Source organism: Capra hircus, chromosome 15 (genome assembly GCF_001704415.2).
Source record: "Capra hircus breed San Clemente chromosome 15, ASM170441v1, whole genome shotgun sequence".
In the NCBI taxonomy this organism is placed as follows: domain Eukaryota; kingdom Metazoa; phylum Chordata; class Mammalia; order Artiodactyla; family Bovidae; genus Capra; species Capra hircus.
Window position 1 is genome coordinate 123,511 of NC_030822.1, and position 26,266 is coordinate 149,776.

Here is a 26,266-nt window from a genome sequence, read left to right on the forward strand (position 1 = left end):
CTGCTTTTGAATATACTATCTAGGTTGGTCATAACTTTTCTTCCAAGGAGTAAGCGTCTTTTAATTTCATGGCTGCAGTCACCATCTGCAGGGATTTTGGAGCCCCCAAAAATAAAGTCTGACACTGTTTCCCCATCTATTTCCCATGAAGAGATGGGACCAGATGCCATGATCTTCGTTTTCTGAATGTTGAGCTTTAAGCCAACATTTTCACTCTCCTCTTTCACTTTCATCAAGAGGCTTTTTAGCTCTTCTTCACTTTCTGCCATAAGGGTGATGTTATCTGCATATCTGAGGTTATTGATATTTCTCCCAGCAATCTTGATTCCAGCTTGTGTTTCTTCCAGTCCAGCGTTTCTCATGATGTACTCTGCATAGAAGTTAAATAAGCAGGGTGACAATATACAGCCTTGACGTATTCCTTTTCCTATTTGAAACCAGTCTGTTGTTCCATGTCCAGTTCTAACTGTTGCTTCCTGACCTGCATATAGATTTCTCAAGAGGCAGGTCAGGTGGTCTGGTATTCCCATCTCTTTCAGAATTTTCCACAGTTTATTGAGATCCACACAGTCAAAGGCTTTGGTATAGTCAATAACTTGCTGTATAGCCATTGGTTATTTGATAGAGACTGCACTTAATTTGTAGATTGCTTTGGGTAGTATAGTCATTTTTCTAATAATCATTTTTCCGATCCAGAACATGGTATAATCTTTCCATCCTTCTGTTTCGTATTTGATTTCCTTCATCATCATCTGATAGTTTTCTGGGTGTGAGTCTTGCCATCTCAGGTAGGTCCATCATAGTCATTTTACTCTTTTTGTTGCAGTGGTAAGTGGGATTGTCTTCCTAATTTCTCTTTCTGATATTTTGTTTACAGTGTATAGGAATGCAAGAGGTTTCTCTGTTAATTTTATATCCCGCAGAATCACTAAACTTTTACTTTACTAAATTCATTGACTGGCTCTAGTAGTTTCCTGGTGGCCTCTTCAGGGTCTTCTATATATAGCGTCATGTCATCTGCAGAGTGACAGTCTTACTTGTTTTCCAAGTGGATTACTTTATTTCTTTTTCTTCTCTGACTGTCATAGCTAGGACTTCCAAAACTATGTTGAATAGCAGTGGCAAGAGTGGACAGACACCCTTGTCTTATTCCTGATCTTACAGGAAATGCTTTCAGGTTTTCACCATAGAAGAAGGATGTTTGCCGTGGGTTTATCATATTTGGTCTTTATTATGTCAAGGTAGGTTCCCTCTTTGCCTGCTTTTCTGGAGACTTTTTATCATAAATGGGTACTGAATTGTGCCAAAAGCTTTTTCTGCATCTATTGAGATGATCACATGGTTTTTACTTTTCAGCCTGTTAATATGGCATATCACATTGATTGATCTATGTATCTTCAAAATCCTTGCACTGCTTAGGATAAATCCCACTTGGTGTATGATCCTTTTAATGTGCTGTTGGGTTCAGTTTGCTAGTGCTTTGTTGAGTGTTTTTGCATTTGTGTTCATCAATAATATTACCCTGTAATTTTCTTTTTTGTGTAATATCTTTGGTTTTGGTAGCAGCCTGATGGTGGCTTCATGGAATGAATTTGGGAGTGTTCTTGCGTCTGTAATCTCTTTGAAGAGTTCGAGAAGGATAGGTGTAAGCTCTTCTGTAAATGTTTGATCGAATTTGCCTGTGAACCCAGGTGGTCCCGGACTTTTGTTTGTTGGAAGATTTTTAATCACAGTTTCAATTCCGTTGCTTGTGACTGGTCTGCTCATATTCTCTTTTTCTTCCTGATTCAGTCTTTAGAAGGTTGCACTTTTCTAAGAGTTTGTCCATTTCTCCCAGGTTGTCCCTTCGTGGGCACACAGTTGCTTGTCGTAGTCTCCTACGATCCTTTATATTTCTGTGGTGTCAGTTGTTAAGCTTCTTTTTCCGTTCTCATTTTATTGATTTTCCTTTCTAATTTTCTTTCCCTCTCCACTTTTTTCTTGCATCTGGCTAAATGCTTATCAATGGTGTTTATCTTTTCAAAGAACCAGCTTTTCATTTCATTGATCTTTTCCGTTGTTTTCTTAGCCTCTGTTTCGTTTATTTTTGCTCTGGTGTTTATGATTTCCACCTGCATTGAAATGCAATGCCATATCTTGTTCCAGTCCCTCATTTTCACTTTGTATGTGTCCCTAGGCCTGAAGTGGGTCTCTTGTAGACAGCAAATAAATGGGTCTTATTCTTGTATCCACTGTGCCAATCTGTCTTTTGGTTGGAACATTTAATCCATTCAAGGCAATTATCAGCATGCATGTTCCTGTTAGAATTTTCTCAGCTGTTTTGGGTTTGTTCTTGTAGGTCTTTTCCTTCTCTCTGCTTCCCACCTAGAGAAGCTCCTTTAGCGTTTGTTGGGAAGCTGGCTCGGTGGTGCTGAATTCTCTTAGCTGTTGCTTATCTGTAAAGCTTTTGCTTTCTCCATTGAGTAGGAAAGATCTCCTTGCTGGGTAATCTGGGTTGTAGATTTCCCCCTTTCATCACTTTACATATATCATGCCAGCCCCTCTGGTCTGCAGAGCCTCTGCTGAAAAATCAGCTGATAACCACGGGGAGTCCCTTGTATGGTATTTGTTGCTCTTCCGTGGCTGCTTTTAATATTTTTCATTGTATTTAATTTTTGTTTGTTTGATTAATATTTGCCTCAATGTGCTTCTCCTTGGGTTTACCCTATATGGGACTCTCTGCACTTCCAGGACTTGGGTTGACTATTTCCTTTGCCATGTTAGGGAAGTTTTAGACTGTAACCACTTCAAGTGTTTTCGCAGACCATTTCTCTTTCTCTTCTCCTTCTGGGACCCCGTAATTCTAATGTTGGTGCAGTTAACATCATCCCAGAGTCTCTGAGACTGTCCTCATTTCTGTTCATTTTGTTCTGCTCCATCATCGTGTCTTGCAGCTCACTTATCCATTATCTTCACCCAAGTTATTCTGTTCCTGGCCCTTCTCGTGTACTTTCCATTTCAGTCATCGGGCTGTACATCACGGTTTGTTTGCTCTTTAGTTCTTCCAGGTCCCTGTTAAACATTTCTTGTTTCATCTCAGTCTGTGCCTCCATTGTACTTCTGAGATCTTGGATCATCTTTACTAATATTACTCTGAATTCTTTTTCAGGTAGATTGCCTATTTCCTCTTCATTTATTTGCTCTTGTGGGTTTTTACCTTGCAACTCCATCTGCAACGTATTTCTCTGTCCTCTCATTTTGTCTAAATTACTGTCTGTGGTCACAGTTCCTCTTGCTTCAGTTGTCTGTTCCCTCTTGGGTAAGATTGGTCCAGGAGCTTGTGTAGTCTTCCGAGTGGAAGGGACTGGTGCCCGCAGCCTGGCGGGTGGTGCAGAGGCTTTTCCCTCTGATAGGCAGGGCCACAACAGGTGTGTGTTTTTAGATGTCTGTGAGCTTCGTATGGCTTTAGGCAGCCTGTCTGCTGACAGGCGGGGCTGTGTTCCTGTCTTGCTGTTTGGTGTGAGGTGTCCAGCACTGGAGCCTGAAGGCAGTGGGTAGAGCCAGGTTTTGGCATCATGATGGATACTCGCTCAAGACAGGTTTGGGTACAGTGGCCACAACTGAGGTGTGTGTGTGAAGTGCCCGTGGTGCCAGAGACCAGCAAAAACTCGCAACAAACTCTTATCTTGTCTAATATTATTGATCCACAATATTCTTTGCATGTGTAAATTGTCTCCAGGAAGATGACCTCTCTCAATTTCACATTAATACATTGGAGACTTCAGGAAACAAAGGGGGGTGGGTCAGAGGTTCCAAAAGTCAGTCATCTGAAGTGGTCCTGGATTCATCCTTCAGTGACAGCATCCAGAAGGAAGGCAGTGGAAAGGCCTGGGGATCTTTATGACAGGTCAGAAGCTCTCGCCTAAAGGCAAGCAACTCAGAAGCGCCATCATCCTGCAAGAGCTCAGGAATCTTCAAGGTCTCCTCTGTTTGGTGCAGACTCATGTTAACTGCCCCCCGCAAATTATGGTGGGCACCCCCCTGCATGCCAGGGCAAGGACTGAGAAAGGAAGAGATGAAGGGAGAAGAGGGTGGTAGGGAGCTACTCGCCCCTTTAGTTTTGAAGGATAGTTGCCTGGATGAAGATTCTTTGACATTTCCCCGACTCCTCCAAACATGGAAAATGGCATCCTACTACCTCAGCTGTCTACGATTTCTGATAAAGCCAGCTATAATATTATTGAGGACCTCTTGTACACTATAAATCATCTTTTCATTTGCTGCTTTTGAGATTTTTCTCTTTATTCTTGAGTTTCATCCGTTCAATTTTGGCAAGACTATATGTGGATTTTTTCAAGCTTATTCCACTTGGAATCTGTTGATCATCTTTAACACTTAGATTATTCTTTTTTCATCAAGTTGGAAATTTTTCTGCCATTATTTCTTCAAATATGCTTTCTGTCCCTTTTACTTTCTCTTCTCTTTGGGGGAATCTCTATTATAGTGAGCTTCCCAGGTGTCTCAGTGGTAAGAATTCACTTGCCAAGGCAGGAGATGCAGGTTTGATTCCTGGGGAGGGAAGATCCCTTGGAGTAGGAAATGGCAACCCACCTCAGCATTCTTGCCAGGAGAATTCTATGGACAGAGGAGCTGGAGGGTACAGGCCACGAGGTCACAAAGAGCTGGGCGTGACAGAGCAACTGAGCAGGCACGTGGCTGATGGTGTCCGGCGGTTTCCTGAGTCCGTGTGCGTCTTTCTTCACTTCTCCATCTTTATGCCCCTCTTGTGAAGTGATCTCTGCCGACCCGTCTGCAAGGTTTCTGATCCTGTTTCCTGTCAGCTCTAGTCTGCTCTCTGCCTCCTTTAGTGAATTCCTCGTTTATGTAGTGCTTGCCCTTTTTGATTACAGAGCATCTGGTTGTTTTTAACAGTTTCTGTCTCATTATTGGTATCTATTTGGTGAGACATCACTTTTATCCTTTCTTTCACTTCTTTAAACATCATTTTCTTTAGTTCTTTGAACATGTTTTTAACAGATGATTTAGTATCATTGACTATAAGGTTCAAAGTCTGTGCCTCATTAGGGACATTGTCTGTTGGTTGCTTTTTTTTCCCCCTCGAATATGTGGAATAGATTTCAGAGTCTTTGCATGCTTTCTATTTTAAATGGACATTTAACATCATATATTGTGACAAATTTGGCATTAGCGTCCTCCTTTCCCATCCAGAATTCATTATCTTTGCTGTATCTTTGGTTTCGTTTTCTTGTTCTCGCTTACTTGTTTAGTGACTTTCCTAAATTCATTTCCCAAAGTTTTGATTTGGGGTCTCTGAATTCTCTATTTTTGGAAGAAGTTCCTTTAAAAAATCCCTATATGTATATGTATAATTGATTCACTTCACTGTATACCTGAAATTAACTCAACATTTAAATCAACTATACTGCAAAACAAGGCAAAACAAACTGGCTTCCTAGGGGTTACCTCTGGGTCAGTACAATTTAATGCCTCTACCAAGGGGAACCTGTGTGAAAATACACACTTTAAAATTTCCGTAAGTTTAGAACACAGTCTTAGCTTCCACGTTTTGCTTGCCCAGGGTTTCAGAGCCAGCCAGAATGGGTGTCTCTCCTTTCCCAAGTCTTTCCTCTTAGACACGGGTAGTCTTCCACACGTACACAGCATTTTTGATCCCTAAGAGCATGCTGAACATGCTGAGGCTCCTTAAAGCTCCCTGTGGTTTTCTAGTTATCGAAGACTTTCTTTTAAATTTCTGACCAAGCTTTGGCTCATTGCAGCTGAACTCACAGCTTTATGCAGCTGCACGGTAGGCAGTACGCTGACACTATTCCAGCACTTTCCTTGTGACAGGACCTTGTTTTCACTTTGTATCTACACAAATAGCCACAACGGCCTGGGGACAGAGATTTTCCAGATGGCTGGAAGTTAAGACAATATCGACTGTGCCCAGAGAACGATGATTTGAAGAGAGCATCAGAGGATGTCAGTCCTCTCAGCTGGGTGCAAGACTAGGCTGTTAAAACATCACCGATCTCTGTTTCTTGACACTCAGTGTGTCGCCTGGATAGACAGTTTTCAGTGTTACCTTTGAGTTTGGTTAATGTCCACCCCAGGTGGCGCTAGTGGTAAAGAACCCGCCTGCCAATGCAGGAGGATGAGAGCCGCGGGCTTGACCCCTGGATCGGGAAGATCCCCTGGAGGAGGGCATGGCACCCACTCCAGGATTCCTGCCTGGAGAATCACAAAGACAGAGGGGCTCAGTCCCTGGGGTCACAAAGAGCCGGACACGACTGAAGTGACTTTGCAGGCACATGCACGCACTTGAAACTATTAATTTTAGGGTCTTTCTTTTTTTGTTGCTGACATTTTCCTTGTTTTGGGGGAGACTCAGGGACCTTAACTTGGAGGCATGTGGTTCCACGTGGGAGGGTGAAAGCTGAGCTGTGGTTCAGACCACAGCCCATGACCGGGGGTGGGGGGAGGTGGGGGGAGAGCAGAATGGAACAACAACATCATAGAGTTGCTTGTGCTAGCATCCCAGAAGTCAATCTGCCAGCACGAATATTTACAGTGACTCCAGCTTCTTATCTTTCCATTTCACTACCCATGGACATAAAACTAAGCACTACAGGAAATCGACATATTCCAGACTCTCTGCAATATCTCAGACATACTTTCCATCATACAATCAAACGTTCCTAGAAATATGAAAAAGAAGAAAGGAACAGGCAATAACAGACACTGGATCATTTCAAGAAATCCAAATTCAAGTGTGATATGCAGCGTCTCAATTTACATTAAATGATTTATCATAACAGAAATTTAATTCCATGACTAACTTCATACATCTTGAATTATTTTTATGGCTGATGAAATGTAACAAAGATTTCAGTAATTAGAGTATATCCTTTTCCTTTTGATAAAGATTCAGTAGAAAATTAAAGTTCTTATATCTTAACAATCTACCCTCCAAAACTTGGGGTAGGTTTCTAGTGATTCACAGACAATGCCACTTCCTTACGGACTCTCATTCTGTCAAGTAAAATCATTTTTAGAGTTGCTACAAACATTCTGACTTACCAAAGACCTTGAACGCCTCCTCTCAAACAATACTGTAAAGATTCCTGACAGCAAAAACTGGAAACAAAAATCACACTTATTAATACCCTGTCGTTACATCTCTATGTAATAAACTTAAAAAGCAAGAGAATTCTGGAATGCCATAACATGAAGAGTATCATATTCACTCTTTTGTGGGACCATTGAGAAAATCATGGACCCCTTGAGGTGACTTTATATGGCAAAAAGACTGTCAAATTTTACTTAGATTTTTTCTCAATCACAGTTTATTGAGCCCGTGAGGTGAATTACAAGAAAATGCATCTACTTGATGAACTTATTACTAAACAATGCTATACCTTAGTGATATCACATGCAAGTACTTTAAATATAATGCTGAAATATTTTATTAATAGAAAACATCACATTTACAAAGTATTTGATTCATTATATATATTTAAATGTAAGAATTACATAATGTCTTCAATGAGTAGCTTGTTCTGTGACCGTCCATCAATCTTAAAACTTGTTAGAAAGATGGCAGTTATGGTGCATCGGAAATTTATTTTTCCACTGGTGCAACTTTAATGTATGCACGGAAACTTTCAACAGCATTTCAAGAGTAACTATTCAGTTAGTAGTGAAGGAAAAGGAATGTTCTTTCCCCCCAAATGGCACCACTAACACTCCAGCGCATGCGCGGGCACTCAGGCACTCCGTCGGGTCGGACTCAGTCGGGTCTGACCACAGACTCTAGTCTGCCGGGCTTCTCTGTCCACGGACTTCGCCCGCAGTAACACTGGAGGGGGCTGCCAGCTCCTACTCCATGGGATCTTCCTGCCCCAGGGAGCAAATCCACGTCTCCGGTGCCCCCCGCACTGGCAGCTGGATTCTTTACCAGTGAGTCGCCTGGGAAGCCCAACATGCCAGTCCTAAAGAGCATTTCGGGGTCAGAAGGATATGAGTTTGAATTCTTTGAACTGTGATTTCTATGACACTCAACAGAAATTATGTGGCTTGTCATTAAGGTTTTCCTTTTTCATTGGTAAAGTGAGAATAATATTTTCTAACTTGTGCTACTAAGTGGTTATTGTAACAGTTATATATGAAGTCATTTGCCGAATTATTTATAGTCAGCTTGGCCCTACAGTTTTCACCACTGACAGAACTACATTTTCCAGAATTACTCTGTTATTTTCAGTTACAATAGCGTAGGAGAAAATCTCAAGCAATGTTTGGTGGGTAGAAGGGAAGCAGAAACTGTAACTCTCAGATCATAGTGATCAGACACGGCAGCCACGGCCTCCTCTTTCTCCCTCTCCTGTTATATTTTCACGTTATCTTCCAGAGAAAACCATTTCTAGATTTATCCATGATCTTCCCTTTGCAACCCCTTTCTGGTTCAAGATTTAATTACAGAGCTTCAAGATTTAATTACATGCAACCTGCCTGCAATCCAAGAGACCCTGGCTTGATTCCTGGGTGGGGAAGATCCGCTGGAGAAGGGACAGGCTACCCACTCCAGTATTCTTAGGCTTCCTGGTGGCTCAGCTGGTAGAGAATCCACCTGCAATGCGGGAGATCTGGGTTCAGTCCCTGGGCTGGGACGATCCCATGGAGAAGGGAACGGCTCCCCACTCCAGTATTCTGGCCTACAGTCCATGGGGTTGCAAACAGTCGGACACGACTGAGTGACTTTCACTTTCAACTTGTCCATTCATGCTGGTGCCTTGTGAAAGCAAGTGTTAGTTGCTCAGCTGTGTCTGACTCTGCGACCCCAGGGACTGTAGCCCGCCAGGCTCCTCTGTGCACAGAATTCTCCAGGCAAGAATACTGGAGTGGGTTGCCATTTCCTTCTCCAGGGAATCTTCTCGACCAGGGATCAAGCCCAGGTCTTCTGCACTGGAGGCAGATTCTTTACTGTCTGAGCCACCAGAGGAGCTGGCGCCTTGGGCAGGAGCAGTTAGTGGTCTTTCTTACGATCCTCTAACCTTTCTCCTCACATCCCGTCTTCAGGAACTCCCACATTTTCAAAGGCTCCAATTTTGATTCCAGTTTCCATATTCCCATAAATATGGTAGCCCGTTTTTCTTTACAAAACCCTGCACTGAAATAAGTACCTTATAATAAGCCCCCACATTTGGACAAATGGTAGATAGTATTAATTTTTATTTCTTTCTGTTACATTTCTATGTCCACATACCTTCCTCAGGATTCTTTCTAGTATTCTGAAATGGGTGCTACCTTTGTCTTCCAGCTACTCATCTTAGCCATTTTACACACAGTAAGAGAACACTCTGTCCTCAGCATCCTGGGCTTCCTCCATTTAAAGTGCTCATTCCAAAGTGTCTCCCAGAAAATCAAAACATACAACAAAGTCATCAAAAAAGAAAACAACCACCAGAGCAGTGTTTTCTTTTTTAGTCTCCGGCAAAAGCAGACTCATAAAGGAAATTATTGCAGCTGTTTATCACATGTTGCCGAGGCTGCTTCTGAAGGACTGGAGCATGTATGCGCGTTCTCTCTCGTAGCTCTATTTCTGATCAATGAGAAATTAGGACATCAAAAGGGTATATGAGCAATAGTGATTGCCAACTGATTTACAGGTAGATAATCAACTGCCTCAAAGGCGTTGGTTCCCAGCTTAGTGGGGCTCTGAAGGAGGGCTCAGGGCATGGAGACCAGTTAACGGGATGCGCTATGGCAACAGGGAAACCTTGGTTTTATGGGGTGTAATTGATTTGCGGCATTGCTGTTCCCTCTGTGAGTACATTTGCCAGGTAAGGACTAGTGACACGTAGGAGAATAGTGGGGGACACCTTAAATAGATGGGCTTAAGAAGGTCTCTTGAAAGAGAGACATCAAAGCTGAGATAAGAGTAACCTGAAGTCTTGAAGACTAGAGGAGCTTTCCAGGGAGAGGAAATAAAAACACTTACAGAGGAGAAATCTTTACTGGTTTAAGGAATAGAACAGAGACCAGTATGCCTGGAACATAAGGAGGATCATCACTCCTATGAGGCTGCTCTAGGATCAACTGTTATCTTGCAGAAAGTATGCTGTTTATTTTCTTTCTAACACTAACATTGAGAGATTTTAAAATAATTGCTTTCTTGTTAACTTTTGCCTCCTCAACTGAGAGAGTGAGATCTATGAAAGTGTTGTTGTTGTTTTTTTGCCAAGTCTTGACCAACTCTTTGTGACCCCATGAAATACAGCACACCAGGCTCCTCTGTCTTTCACCATCTCCTGGAGCTTGCTCATACTCATGTCCATTGAGTCGGTGATGCCACCAACCATCTCATCCTCTGTCATCCCTTCTCCTCCCACCTTCAATCTTTCCCAGCATCAGGGTCTTTTCCAATAAGTCATCTCTTCACATCAGGTGGCCAAAGTATTGGAGCTTTAGCTTCAGCATCAGTCCTTCCATTGAATATTCAGGGTTGATTTCCTTTAGGATTGAGTGGTTTAATCTCCTTGTAGTCCAAGGAACTCTCAAGAGTCTTCTCCAGCACCACAGTTCAAAAGCATCAATTCTCTGGTGCTCTGCCTTCTTTATGGTCCAACTCTCACATCCATACATGACCCCTGGAAAAACCATAGCTTTGAGTGTATGGACCTTTGTCAGCAAAGCAACATCTGTGTGTTTTGGTATGCTGTCTGGGTCTGTCATAGCTTTCTTTTCAAGGAGCAAGCATCTTTTAATTTCATGGCTGCCATCAGCATCCACAGAGATTTTGGAGCCCAAGAAAATAAAATCTGCCACTGTTTCCACTTTTTCCCCATCTATCTGCCATGGACTGATGGGGCTAGATGCCCTGATCTTAGTATTTTGAGTGCTGAGTTTCAAGCCAGCTTTTTCACTCTCCTCTTTCATCATCCTCAGGAGGCTTTCTAGTTCCTCTTCACTTTCTGCCATTAGGGTGGTGTCCTTGATAGCTCAGTGGGTAAAGAATCTGCCTGTGATGCAGGAGGCCCTGGTTTGATTCCTGGGTTGGGAAGATCTCCTGGAGAAGGGAAAGGCTACCCACTCCAGTATTCTGGCCGCGAGCACTCCATGGGCTGCACATAGTCCGTGGGGCCGCAAAGAGTCGGACACGACTGAGCGACTCCCCCTTTCTCTTCTCACCCATGAAAGCAGAGGTGCTTCTCATCTCACTTCAGCTTTTGTGTGTGTCTCGTTCAGTGTTTTATTCAAGTCCCTAGAGAAGTCCTCACAAATCGTGGCTGTCCAGTATGTCTCTTTACTGAATGAATGAAAACATGATTTAGACAATGTGATTCATTTTAAAAATGAAGTCAAACAGTCAAGTGAAAAGCACTGTCAATAGATGCCATGTCTTCTGATTCACTCTTCAGAGTTCATCTTCAACTAGTTCCCAGATGATAGAGACCCTGAAACATAGCATCCTGTGAAATACCAATCAAGACCCCTTCAGGTTTATTTGGTGTGTGTGTAGATTACAAACTGATTCCAAAATCTATATGGTAAGGTGATACAAGGATAGCCAAGATAATCTTGAAGAAGAACAAGATGACCTATACTGATATTAACACTTATTTAAAGACAGTGTAGTGAAGACACTGTGATATCATCACAATTATAGAAAAATAGGTTCAGAAATGGAGTCAGCCCTATCTGGACATTTGATTTATAGAAGCAAAACAATCTTCTTCTTCCCAATAAATGAAACTTTTGAAAATTCATATTCTCAAAAATAAAATTTGATCCCTAATGTATATCATAAACAAAAACAAATTCAAGGTACAGTGGAAGTCCAAATGTAAGAAGGTAAAACAGTTTAGATTCTAGTACATAATATAAAAATAACTTCCAAATCTAAAAGCAGAAAAAATTTATTAAATTAGGTATAAAAAGTACTACCTATATAGAGGGAAAATTATAGTGGGTAACACTGAAATTAATAAATTATTTAATTGAAAGACATCCTTAAGCCACAGAGTGGAAATGACGATTAGAATACATAAACTGATAAAGAGTTTGTGTCCAGAATATATAAAGAATTCTAGCAAATAAGTACAAGACAGAAAACCCAATTTAAAAATGTGAAGAAACCTGTATAGGTACTTTTAAAAGAGGATGTCAAAATAGACAATAAAAAACTCCTCTACCTCATTGGTTAGCAATGCAAGCTAAAACTACAAGGTCAAAAGCACTAACCAGAACGGATAAAATCAGGAAAACTGACAATGCAAAGTGCTGCTGAGGGTGCGGGCGCCTGTGTGCTCAGCAGCTCAATCGCATCCACTCAGTGCGACCCTATGGGCTGCGGCCTCCCAGGTGCCTTTGTCCCCGGAAATCTCCAGGCAAGGATTCTGGAGTGGGTTGCCGTCTCCTCCTCCAGGGGATCCTCCTGACCCAGGGATCAAACCCATGTCTCCTGCACTGCGGGTGGGTTCCTCACCATGGGGTCATGGAGGGAAGCCCTGAGACTCTCTGAGGAAGCCCTCGGAGGATACAGAATGACAGTAGTTTCCTGCCTGCTAAAAAGGCCGTAAACTGGTAAAACCGCCGGGAACAGCTTAGCATTAAGCACTGAAGTTGGGTATGTGTGTAAACCTGAGACGTTGCGATTTTGCTTTTGTATATGTACCTAAAAGAGATAGCTGCACGTGTGAAAGGCTTGTACAAGGTTACTAATGGCCCGCATGGGACGTTCTGTAATACTGCAAACTGGAGGCGACCTAAATGCCCGTTCATTAGATTATATAAGCTACAGTAGACGAACACAAGGAAATATTAACCAGCAATAATACGAATGACCTGCAGCTATATCACAGCTGCATCAATAGCAGGGTGGATCTCACAGTCATAAGCTAAGCAAAGCAGCCAAATACAAAACAACGCGTACCGTCTGCTTCTACTTAGATAAAGTTTAAAAGCACAGAATAGTGATGTATGATATTAGAAGTCAGGGTAATGGTGAAGATAGGAGGGAGAGGTTATTGATCGGAAGGGACATGAGAGGAATGTCCAAAGTGCTGGAATTTGTTTTATCTGACCTGGGTGTGAAAGTGGAAAGTGAAGTGAGTAAAGCTATAGAGCTAAAAAGAAAGAAAGAGGCCAGGGAGGGTGAGACAGAATGGAATCCCGGCACCAAAGGGAAATGGGTTACTGCTTTACACCGAATGGTTCAAGCAGGCCTCGTTGAGAAAGTTACTGTTGATAATCGATTATTATAGTGGGTTGGCCAAAAAGTTCATTTGGGTTTTTCCGTAAGACCTGGTGAGCGTTTTGTCTCACCCTACACAGCGCTTTCTCTCTTCCCTTCTGCAGCTTCATTGCCTTCTAACATGTGACTCCTGGCTAGGATAAAGCTCTGAAAGGGCTGGGGTCTTCGCTTTGTTTGCTGATGTACTTCATATGCCTAGAACAGATATGTGGTGCATAGTACTGTATTGGTTGAATGACCAAATTTCAAATGTGTTATTATTATCACTCAGCATTTTGTGGGGATAATAGCATATCACTCACCATACTATCAGACATAAAAAAATTTACTTTAGAAACTTCTGTTCAATTCTACTAAAGGCTTCTTGGATAGTAAAACAAAAGATTTCATTTTTATTTCCTTGTACAAATTCTATATATTCTACTATTTCCACGGCAATAATGTTCTCTCATCTTGTTTGCCCCACTGGAAAAAATTAATGCCCTGTGAGCGGTGGAACAATCACTACCATTTCCTGTTTTCCCAAAATGTCCCTTGTGCATCTTACCACTATTTCCCCCTGCTGCTAAGTCGCTTCAGTCGTATCTGACTCTGTGTGACCCCATAGATGGCAGCCCACCAGGCTCCCCCGTCCTTGGGATTCTCCAGGCAAGAACACGAGTGGGTTGCCCGTTCCTTCTCCAATGCATGAAGTGAAAAGTGAAAGTGAAGTCGCTTAGTCGTGTCCGACCCTCAGCGACCCCGTGGACTGCAGCCTGCCAGGCTCCCTTGTCCATGGGATTTTCCAGGCAAGAGCACTGGAGTGGGGTGCCATTGCCGTCTCCATTTCCCCCTATTCAAGAGCATGTAAAAAGCAGATCTTTAACAAAACAGAGTTTCATTATAGACTAAGTATGATCTAGGTTTTCATTGTTTTCCATATTGATATATGCCTTCCAACTTGATATAAGAATAAATCCCTTGAAAACAGATATTTTCAGTGTAGCATACTGTCTCCGGTATGCTACACAGCTCAGAAACAATCATCAAATGAATAAATTAATAAAGAGCAATAAAGGAGTAGATTATTTACTCACAAAAGCTGCTGCCCAAAACGGGAATCCCGACAGTATTGCAAAAGGAAGATATACTTTTTGAAATGCTAGAATTTGTGAGACTAACAAATATGTCCAGAGCAGTCCCAGGGTGTGAACAAACAGACCAGTCATTATTTGCACGGCCTGAGAGAAAAGAACACCATTAATTACTTACTTCTATTCCAGTTCAACCTTTGAAAGGAACACACATCAAGAAAACGCCAAGGTGGAGGGGGAAAGTGATAACCTAACATAATTTCAGGATTTTCAACGTTTAACTCAAATGAGGAGGGTTTGTTAATATTTCAGAGTAGTTTGCAGATACAGTGACTATATACATGTCCAGTAAAATTGTACTAAGAGCCTGTTTATCTGCTGCATTCGAGAGGCTGCAGGGCACGAGCCTTGGAGCCCTGAACTCAACACTCCTCAGTGACTGCATGTGGTCAGCGGTCCTCACCTGCAGAGGCCGCTCGTTGGTTTTACAGGCCGCTATTCCTGGCATTGCTGACCTTACCTGCCTTTCGCACATGGTCCCAAAACTGGGCCTTGGACTTTGATTCCGTTTTGCCCACCCATCATGCCCGCTTTTGACGGTGGTTGCCAGAGTCCTGGGTCCTGTATAAAGAAGAGCTTAAGAAAGAGCGAGCCCTTGAGTTCCCTGGTTTTCTCCAGCTCTTCCAGGGGCCTGTTACCTAGCGTGGGGATTGTGGATGATTTCTGCCCACTAAAGTCAGGCTAAGTATGACAGCTTCAGAGCCACAGAAGGACAATTCTAAGCTTGCTATGTAGAGCCCCCTAACATCTCGCTGTAGGGCCTTTCAGTTTTTCAGAGATGTTTCTCAGCTGTGCCTGCTTCTGCCACAGCTGAATAAGCCACCCCTCCCTGCTCCTGTTCATCCACCAAACACAGGAATTCAGCTTGAAAACAAAAACAAACCAAAGGAGTCATACTGGCATTCAGAACCTAAACTCTCTTGCCTTACTGTATCTCATATTTTTAAAAATAATTTAATTTCTTTCTTTTTTTTTGGCCACACCTGTGGGGCATGAAGAATCTTAGTTCTCCAACCAGGGCCCAAACCTGCGCCACGTGCAGTGGAGGAACACAGAGGCTGAAGCACTTGACCGCCAGGGAAGTCTGTGCAACTCATATTTCCGGAATGTCTGGGTAAACTGATATCCTTTTCCTCAAAAAACGTATCCTCTTAAGCAGGATCACTTCAGCTTGAAGTCTGCAGCAGGCTTCCGTTCTGGTCATGTGATGATGAGCGGAGCTAAGAAGGGCTAGTTGGGCGATCCCCCCTCACCTGGAGAGTACTCTGACAGCCCCCCGGCACGAAGCTCTGCATCCAGCGGCGCCTCCGGCAGGCTGCGGCGGAAGGAAGGGGCCAGCGGACGCCGCATTCGACAGGGCTTTTCCCGCTACTGCAGCGGCGCGGAGTTTTAGCTCCTTGCTGAAGCTGGAATACACTGACGTTTTCTAAAGTCTGAGTTTAGAAGATCGAAGGATTAAAAAAAAATTTCATTTCCAAATAATTATAGATTGCAAAAATAGTACAGAGAGGTCCAGTGTCTCCTGAACCTGGAGGCTCCGAGTGGTTTCACGACTGCATCGCGGCGCCGGGATGCGGAGACGGAGCTCGGGTACCGCGCGGGCTTATCGCGCTGCGCCATTTCCTCCCGTCTCTTCCTGTCTCCCACCACCGTAATCAAGAAACAGAACTTTTAAATTACTACAAAGGGATCGTTCATCCCACACCTCTCTAATCACTCTCCTTCCAACTTCCTTAATGTCTGGAAATCACTGTTTTCCATCTCTACGCTTGTGTCACTCTGAGAATGTCATATAAATTGAATAATTCAGCATGTAACTTTTGAGACGGACTTTTTCCACTCAGCTCAATGCCCTTGAAACCCATCTAAGTTGTCGTGGGTCTCAATGCATCTTCTTTCATGCGCGATATGGATGCCCATAGTTATCAGTTATTCAGCTACTGAGGTGAATCCCACTTCGATGGTTGCCACCCTGGGGGCTATTACGAATCAACTGCTGTCTCCTCCTGCGCTCTTCGGTTGTAGCAGCAGAGCGATACCGGCCTCTTCAGGCCATTCAAGCGGTGCTCCCTCCTGTTTTCTGGAAAAGATTATGAAGAGCTGCTGCTGCTAAGCATTCTTAAAATATTTGGCAGAATTCTTCGGTGAAATATCCAGGCCTGGCCATTTCTTTTTCAGGAGTTTTAAAATTACAAATTCAAGAGCATTTAATATCTTTCCATTTCTCTGTGCCATTTTCAATTTCTTTTACCAACATTTCACAGTTTTCAGAGGACAGGCCTCTCACCTGCTTCAAGTTCATTCCTTGATATTTTTTGATGTAATTTTCTTCATTTTTTTTGATAGTTCATCATTAATGCACAAAAAGAAGTCGATTTCTGTATATTAATCTTGTATCCTGCAACTTTACTGAAATCACTTAGTATTTTGAATAGTTTTTGGGTGCAGGTTTAGGGTTTTCTCCATACAGCATCATGCCATCTGCAAACAGTGAGTTTTGCTCTTCCTTTCCAACTTGGGTTCACTTTCTTTCTTTTTCTTGACTGATTTCTGTGGCTAGGACCTCTAATACCATGTTAAGTAGAAGTGGTAAAAATGGATATCCTTGTCTTATTCCTGATTTTAGACAATAAGCTTTTAGCTTTTCACCATCATGGATGATGTTAGCTGTGGGTTTGTCCAAAGTGGCCCTTATTATGTTCAGTCACGTTCCCTGTACCCACTCCAGGACTCCTGCCTGGAAAATCCCACGGATGGAGGAGCCTGGTGGGCTGCAGTCCATGGGGTCGCACAGAGTCGGGCACGACTAAGCAACTTCACTTTTGCTTTTCAGTTTCATGCACTGGAGAAGGAAATGGCAACCCACTCCACTGTTCTTGCCTGGAGAATCCCAGAGACAGTGGGCCCCTGTCTATGGGGTCGCAGAGAGTCAGACACAACTGAAGCGACTTAGCAGCAGCAGCAGCATGTTCCGTTTATACTCATTTTGATAATTTTTTTTTTATCATGAATGCATGTTAAATGTTGTTAAATGCTTCTTCTGTGTATACTGAAATGATCATGTGATTTTTATCCCTTTTAAAATTGCGGTGTATCATATTGGTTGATTTGCAGATATTGAACCATCCTGGCCTCCCTGGAGTACATCCTACTTCACCCCAGGGTATGATCCTCCCACAGCTGCGCTCTCTCCTTGGCAGCAGCAGCCTTTGCCCTAGAGTGGAGCAGAGCAAGAGGGCTCAGAGTGAGGTGCTCGGCTTAGATCAGCATGTACACTGGGGTAGTTGTGGGATATGCCAGTCAGGGTCCCAGGCAGCTTCAATAGGCTTGGTCTGCCTTGCTTCGTGATTAAGTGAGCATGTGAACACCCCTTACGAGCAGAGTAGAGCTTTTTCACCGCTCCACTGTCCGTCTGGAGCTGGTTTTCAAACGTGTTAAGGGAGCGTGCCCTCCATGTGTTGGACCCCAGGTGTGGAGTGCCCAGTGTGTGGTTTCAGCCATTCATTTCCCAGAGAGGGTCTCTGAGACTGTGTGATCCTCTCTCTGTGTCGGCCTCCTAGAGACATGGATCCTGACCTGACCTCTTCTCCCTTCAAACCTGACTTTGTGTGGTTCTTCCTATAGCCTTGGCTATATAAGAGTTTTTCTGCCAGCTTCAGTTTGCTTTCCGTGAGGAGGACTCCACATGCAGATGTATTTTTGATGTGGTTGTTGGGGGCCAAGAGCTGCATCTGCTTCTGCTCTGCCCTCTGGATCTCCTCTCACATGGAACAATTTTTATTGTCATACTTAAAGCTGACTGATTCTTTTCTCTGCCCTGTCCATACCCTCGTTGAACTCATCTGGTGAGTTTTTTTCCAGTTATTGCATTTTTCAGTTATAAAATTTCCACTTGGTTTTCTCTATTTCTTCTATTTCTTTTCCTTGAACTTTTATCTATAAATGTGTTTTTATGTTCATAATTGCTTGTTGTTACATTTCACTTAAAAATTCTTATCAGATAATTCTAACAACAGTGTAGTTCTGGTATTGGCATCTACTCACTGTCTTTTCTCATGCAGGTTGAGATTTTCCTGGTTATTTTTTGGATGAGTGATTTTCAGTTGTACCGTGGACACCACTTTGCAAATAAAGGTCTATACAGTCAAAGTTGTGGTTTTTCTAGTAGTCATGTACAGATGGGAGTTGGACCATAAAGAAGGCTGAGCATTGAAGAATTGATGCTTTTGAACTGTGGTGTTGGAGAAGACTCTTCAGAGTCCCTTGGACTGCAAGGAGATCAAACCATTCAATCTTAAAGGAAATCAGCCCTGAATATTCATTGGAAGGATTGATGCTGAAGTTGAAGGTCCAATACTTTGGCCACCTGGTGTGAAGAGATGACTAATTGGAAAAGACCCTGATGCTGGGAAAGACTGAAGGCAAAAGGAGGAGGGAGTAGCAGAGGATGAGATGATTAGATGGCATCACTGACTCAATGGACATGAATTTGAGCAAACTCCAGGAGAGAGTGGAGGACAGTGGAGCCTGGTGTGCTGCAGTCCCTGGGGTTGCAAACAGTCAGACAGAGCTTAGCAGCTGAACCACCACCTGGCTGAGAAAATAGGCTTTCCTTGTTGTTGTTTTTTTGTCTTGTGCTTAATGGTGTTTTTGGGTTACAGGCTTCTTGAGCACCCAGTTCTGGAGATTTGAAGAAAAGCAAACAAAATACCTCCAGGAAACTCACCACCATGTCATTCTTTGGATTTCAAGGTCCCTAGCTCTTCTGCCTCCTGTGAATCTTTCAGTCTTCCTTGTCCCAAGTTTTAGCTGTAACTAGTGGCAGGAATAGAGAAAAGTCTATCTACTTCACCTTGTCTGAAACTGGAAAGTAGAATTAAATGCGATCTAAACTCTTAGATAATGGTAGCTCTCATTAGCAGGACAGTAACGTGACCAGTAACAGATGTATTCTCAGAAACACTTTATTCCTTCTCAATAGCCATATCAGATCAGTGGAAAAGGGGGTTAGGGATCTAGATCTTACCATCATAAAACTGGGAATGAGGAGTGGAAACTTGGGTTCATAGTCTGCTTTGCAGAAGGCTTTTGGTACAATTCTTGTTGAGGTCAGGTAGATCTTCAGTAAGGGAAGGCAATAAAAGAACTGAGGTGTCAGAAACATTCCTGGACCAAGCTTTAACCCTGTTGGTTTAATTCCCAATCTGGATCCATCATCCAAAAATGTGGGTGGCTAATGAAAAAGGATGTAACCTGCTAGATTTGACAAGCCGATTGGGAAAACAGTGCCATGTCTGCAGGGTGATTTCAAGAACATAGTGCCATTACAATCACGGTCCCCAATGCTGGACGGTCTGCAGATTTTCCTGAATATTGTTCCCACAATCTGACCATTTCATTTGGGACCACTGTCATCATCAGCTCAGCTTAAGATAATTTATAGATGCCAAAAAGGGATTTTTATACATAGTTCCAGACTCAGAGTATATTTCTTGGGAGTATGACTAGGTTGCAGTGGTTTGAGGTTATTTAAATATAGTTGATAGATTCATAATTTTTGCTTTATTTAACTTTATTATAGTTGATTGGAAGAGGGTGTTTGCTATGACCAGTGCATTCTCTTGGCAAAACTCTATCAGTCTTTTCCCTGCTTCATTCTGTATTCCAAGGCCAAATTTGCCTGTTACTCCAGGTGTTTCTTGACTTCCTACTTTTGCATTCCAGTCCTCTATAATGAAAAGGACATCTTTTTTGGGTGTTAGTTCTAAAAGGTCTTGTAGGTCTTCATAGAACCATTCAACTTCAGCTTCTTCAGTGTTACTGGTTGGGGCATAGACTTGGATTACCATGATATTGAATGGTTTGCCTTGGAAACGAACAGAGATCAGTCTGTCGTTTTTGAGATTGCATCCAAGTTCTGCATTTTAGACTCTTTTGTTGACCATGATGGCTACTCCACTTCTTCTGAGGGATTCCTGCCCGCAATAGTAGATATAATGGTCACTGAGTTAAATTCACCCATTCCAGTCCATTTTAATTCTCTGATTCCTAGAATGTCGACGTTCACTCTCTCCATCTCCTGTTTGACTACTTCCAGTTTGCCTTGATTCATGGACCTAACATCCCAGGTTCCTATGCAATATTGCTCTTTACAGCATCGGACCTTGCTTCTATCACCAGTCACATCCACAGCTGGATATTGTTTTTGCTTTGGCTCCATCCCTTCATTCTTTCTGGAGTTATTTCTCCACTGATCTCCAGTAGCATATTGGGCACCTACTGACCTGGGGAGTTCCTCTTTCAGTATCCTGAAACATCATATCCTGGACATCACCAGATGGTCAACACCAAAATCAGATTGATTATATTCTTTGCAGCCAAAGATGAAGAAACTCTATACAGTCAACAAAAACAGACCAGAAGCTGACTGTGGCTCAGATCATGAACTCCTTATTGCCAAATTCAGACTGAAATTGAAGAAAGTAGGGAAAACCACTCGACCATTCAGGTATGACCTAAATCAAATCCCTTATGATTATACAGTGGAAGTGAGAAATAGATTTAAGGGCCTAGATCTGACAGATAGAGTGCCTGATGAACTATGGAATGAGGTTCGTGACACTGTACAGGAGACAGGGATCAAGACCATCCCCGTGGAAAAGAAATGCAAAAAAGCAAAATGTTTGTCTGAGGAGGCCTTACAAATAGCTGTGAAAAGAAGAGAAGTGAAAAGCAAAGGAGAAAAGGAAAGATATAAGCATCTGAATGCAGAGTTCCAAAGAATAGCAAGAAGAGATAAGAAAGCCTTCTTCAGTGATCAATGCAAAGAAATAGAGGAAAAGAACAGAATGGGAAAGACTAGAGATCTCTTCAAGAAAATTAGAGATACCAAGGGAATATTTCATGCAAAGATGGCTCGATAAAGGACAGAAATGGTATGGACCTAACAGAATCAGAAGATATTAAGAAGAGGTGGCAAGAATACACAGAAGAACTGTACAAAAAAGATCTTCATGACCCAGATAACCACTATGGTGTGATCACTCACCTAGAGCCAGACATCCTGGAATGTGAAGTCAAGTGGGCCTTAGAAAGCATCACTATGAACAAAGCTAGTGGAGGTGATGGAATTCCAGTTGAACTGTTTCAAATCCTGAAAGATGATGCTGTGAAAGTGCTGCACTCAATATGGCAGCAAATTTGGAAAGCTCAGCAGTGGCCATGGGACTGGAAAAGGTCAGTTTTCATTCCAATCCCTAAGAAAGGCAATGACAAAGAATGCTTAAACTACCACACAATTGCACTCATCTCACACGCTAGTAAAGTAATGCTCAAAATTATCCAAGCCAGGCTTCAGCAATACGGGAACCATGAACTTCCTGATGTTCAAGCTGGTTTTAGAAAAGGCAGAGGAACCAGAGATCAAATTGCCAACATCTGCTGGATCATGGAAAAAGCAAGAGAGTTCCAGAAAAACATCGATTTCTCCTTTATTGACTATGCCAAAGCCTTTGACTGTGTGGATCACAATAAACTGTGGAAAATTCTGAAAGAGATGGGAATACCAGACCACCTGACCTGCCTCTTGAGAAATCTGTATGCAGGTCAGGAAGCAAGTTAGAACTGGACATGGAACAACAAACTGGGTCCAAATAGGGAAAGGAGTACATCAAGGCTGTATATTGTCACCCTGCTTATTTAACTTATATGCAGAGTACATCATGAGAAACGCTGGACTGGAAGAAGCACAAGCTGGAATCAAGACTGCTGGGAGAAACATCAATAACCTCAGATATGCATATGACACCACCCTTATGGCAGAAAGTGAAGAGGAACTAAAGAGCCTCTTGATGAAAGTGAAAGAGGAGAGTGAAAATGTTGGCTTAAAGCTCAATATTCAGAAAATGAAGATCATGGCATCTGGTCCCATCACTTCATGGCAAATAGATGGGGAAACAGTGGAAACAGTGTCAGACTTTATTTTGGGGGGCTCCAAAATCACTGCAGCTGGTGATTGCAGCCATGAAATTAAAACACACTTACCCCTTGGAAGAAAAGTTATGACCAACCTAGATAGCATATTGAAAAGCAGAGACATTACTTTGCTGACTAAGGTCCGTCTAGTCAAGGCTATGGTTTTTCCTGTGGTCATGTATGGATGTGAGAGTTGGACTGTGAAGAAGGCTGAGCACCGAAGAATTGATGATTTTGAACTGTAGTGTTGGAGAAGACTCTTGAGAGTCCCTTGGACTGCAAGGAAATCCAACCAGTCCATTCTGAAGGAGATCAGCCCTGGGTGTTCTTTGGAAGGAATGATGCTGAAGCCGAAACTCCAGTACTTTGGCCACCTCATGCGAAGAGTTGACTCATTGGAAAAGACTCTGATGCTGGGAGGGATTGGGGGCAGGAGGAGAAGGGGATGACAGAGGATGAGATGGCTGGATGGCATCACGGACTCGATGGACGTGAGTCTGAGTGAACTCCAGGAGTTGGTGATGGACAGGGAGGCCTGGCGTGCTGCCATTCATGGGGTTGCAGAGTCAGACATGACTGAGCGACTGAACTGAACTGATACTGATGTTTGACAGAAAACAACAATTCTATAAAGCAATTATCCTTCAATTAAAAAATAAATAAATTTTAAAAAGAAATTGCAACATTTTAGTCATTTTCTTAAGTAGCCTTTAGTTCTTACCCCCAACAGTCTTGCTTCCTGTCTTATCCACACAGGATTTCCTGGCATTTTTCACTAGGATACAAGAGAGAAATGAGAAGATAAATGCTTTTTTTCTATAGGAAAATACGGAGACAAATAAGTACTAATTATGTCCTTGAGTAGGATGCTTAAAATTGAGGGAAATTTAATTCTACAGCTGTTCATTTTTCACTGTTTTATAATTCCCTGTGAGATGTTTTTCATCAAACCAATATCAGTATCTTGAAAAATCCAGTAATTAGTTCTCAAATACTTTTGTTCATTTAACAACCTTCTATAGGACTCTCTGTGTGTGTGTTAGTTGTCTAGTTGTGTCCAACTCTTTGCAACGCTATGGACTGTGGCCCACCAGGCTCCTCTCTCCGTGGAATCTCCAGGCAAGAACATTGGAGTGAGCTCCCATTCCCTTCTCCTGGGGATCTTGCCAACTCAGGGATTGAACCCACGTCTCCTGTGTTGCCGGCCGATTCTTCACAGTGTGAGCCACCAGGGAAACCCAAGGAGGACTGTAAAAAACAGTTTATGGTGGTTGCTCCAACCCGTCAGTCCCTCTTGATATGACCCATGTCCCCACAGGGTCAAAAAAGTTGGATTTTTTGTCTTGCTGAGTTTCTCATGGCACCTGGTTCACTTCTTGCCTTTAGATTATGTAATCATATCTGTTCATACAATACAATAAATGAACACATGTACCTTCGTTTTGCTAATGCTAGTAAGAGATTTTTTTTTTTTCTTGCAAGCAAATTATCTTTTTTTTAAAAAGTCACCTTGTCCTCTAATTTTTCTCAGATGGCAATCTACTCTCACAATCTAATCTCCCGAATCTCCAAAGTCTGGCACCTTTTCTCCCCCTTCAACCTCTTTATTTTATAGCCGTATCAGAAATATGAGACTTTGTCTTTAAATTCTTCACTAATAAACTTTTCCTTCCATTTACACGAACTCTCAGCTGGCCTGCTGAAGTCTGAAAGAGGTAGAAAAGCATAGCAGAAAGAGCCAAATTTGAGTTCAAATCTTGTCCTTACCCATATCCTTTAATCTTTCACAGGGTGATTCCTCAGCAGCGAAACCCCTCTAGGATTGTGCAGGGGGGGCAAATAAGACTAACCGGTAGAAAACGGAAACTCAACACCTTGCGTGGGGAATGCCGGCCTTTGGCATGGTCTACGCCAACCGTGGGTCCCTGCTCACCGCATCAGAGGGCGAGCCAGGGGCCCCGATCTCGCAGGAGGAGCCTTCGTTCCGGACCCCGGAGCCGGGGCGCCAGCACTGGCCGAGCCGGTCCTGCCTCCTCGCCAGGGCCCCGCATCCCGCTCGCGCGGCTCCGGCGCAGCAGTTGCGGCCGAGAGGGCGGCTTCCGGCGGCGGCGCGAGGGCCCCCGGGGACGCGTGCGCGGTGCGGCCTCGCCGCGAGCCCAGGCTGCAGGTGCCCGGGGCAGGATAAGGGTGAGCTGGAGGGGCAGCCCACTCCAGACCTCTTGCCTGGAGACTCCCATGGACGGAGGGGCCTGGCCCGTGGGGTCGCAGAGAGTCGGACACTGCTGAAGTGACTGAGCACGCACGCAGGCGGTTAGCAGAGACGAAGCCTTTGCTGCCTGTGTCGGCATCGCTCTGCGTCTGTGAGCATCACAGGCTGGGCCACGCCCGGTTATTCCCTGGCTGCTTCAACAGAGACAGCGCCATCAAACACACGATCTCCTCCCCCTCTTCTGCCGGGTTTGTATTGGCAACAGTCTGTCTGCTTTTAATCCTCACAAGCTGTACCGGGAAGAGAGCTGCTCAGCAAAGCTGGGTTCCAGGTTTTATCAGATGCATGGTGCTTCAGCGAAATACTTATCTTTCCTGTACCTTCGGTGGTTTTTCTGTACAATGGAATAATATATTTTCACTAAGTTTCTCTCAGAACTGGGTTATACAAGTTTAAAATATGCTGTAAACAGGTCCCAACAACTAATATATTAGAATCCTAGCTTGAGAGCCATCTCCATGAGGCCGTGATACTCGGTACCATCAGTTCAGTTCAGTCGCTCCGTCGTGTCTCTTTGTGACCCCATGGACTGCGGGCCTCTCTGTGTACCACCAACTCCCGGAGCGTGTTCAGATTCATGTCCATTGAGTCTGTGATGCCACCCAACCATCTCATCCTCTGTCGTCCCCTTCTCCTTTTACCTTCGGTCTTTCCTGCTGCTGCTGGTGCTGCTAAGTCGCTTCAGTCGTGTCCGACTCTGTGCGACCGCAGAGACGGCAGCCCACCAGGCTCCGCCGTCCCTGGGATTCTCCAGGCAAGAACACTGGAGTGGGTTGCCATTTCCTTCACTCAGTCTGTCTGACCCTCAGCGACCCCATGGGCTGCAGCCCACCAGGCTCCTCCATCCATGGGATTTTCCAGGCAGGAGCACTGGAGTGGGCTGCCATTGCCTTCCCAGTCCTTCCTAGCATCAGGGTATTTCCCAGTGGGTCACCTTTTCGCATCAGGTGGCCAAAGTATCAGAGTTTCAGCTTCAGCATCAGTCCTTCCAATGAATATTCGGGACTGATTTCCATTAGGATTGACTGTTTGATCTCCTTGGAGTCCAAGGAGCTCTGAAGAGTGTTCTCCAACACCACAGTTCAAAAGCATCGATTCTTTGGCACTCAGCTTTCTTTATAGTCCAACTCTCATATCCACACATGACTACTGGAAAAACCATAGCTTTGACTAGATGGACCTTTGTTGGCAAAGTAATGTCTCTGCTTTTTAATATGCTGTCTAGGTTGGTCATAACTTTTTTACCAACAAGATGGTACCATGGAGAACTTTAAAAAAAAACACACAAAAACTCATCACTCTGTGAAGGCCATAGCAGAAATGAATAAATGAACCAAAATGTTTTCTGTTCAAACGCCCTCAGTTTATGCTGAGTTCCAGCTTAAGAATATAAATGATTTGCTTTGATGGCTAACTAAAGATAACATTGGGAAGTCACATTATGGTAGGGAATGTAATTAACATTTGTTGAGGCTTTAGGTGCTTGATACTGTATATATTATATAACTTATTGAACAAATTCTGAATACCTGGTAAGCATCAGTGAATGTTAGGTACTATCCCACATATTGGGGATAAAAGCAGTGAGAAAACTAAAGTGGTCAGGAGGTTTTTGTTTTAAACAGGAGAAACAATAAC

At 43.3% G+C, this 26,266-nt stretch overlaps 1 long non-coding RNA gene across 1 annotated transcript in view; it reads right to left on the minus strand.

Annotated features, from left to right (window-relative positions):
* The window catches only part of LOC102172741, a 37,806-nt gene extending 13,391 nt beyond the window's left edge, over positions 1–24,415 (minus strand). Inside the window, exons 1-4 of the long non-coding RNA XR_001296599.2 lie at positions 24,127–24,415; positions 23,081–23,134; positions 14,329–14,472; positions 7,081–7,137 (exon numbers count right to left, since the gene is read on the minus strand). This is a non-coding gene — a long non-coding RNA (uncharacterized LOC102172741). The remainder of the gene's footprint in view (positions 1–7,080; positions 7,138–14,328; positions 14,473–23,080; positions 23,135–24,126) is intronic.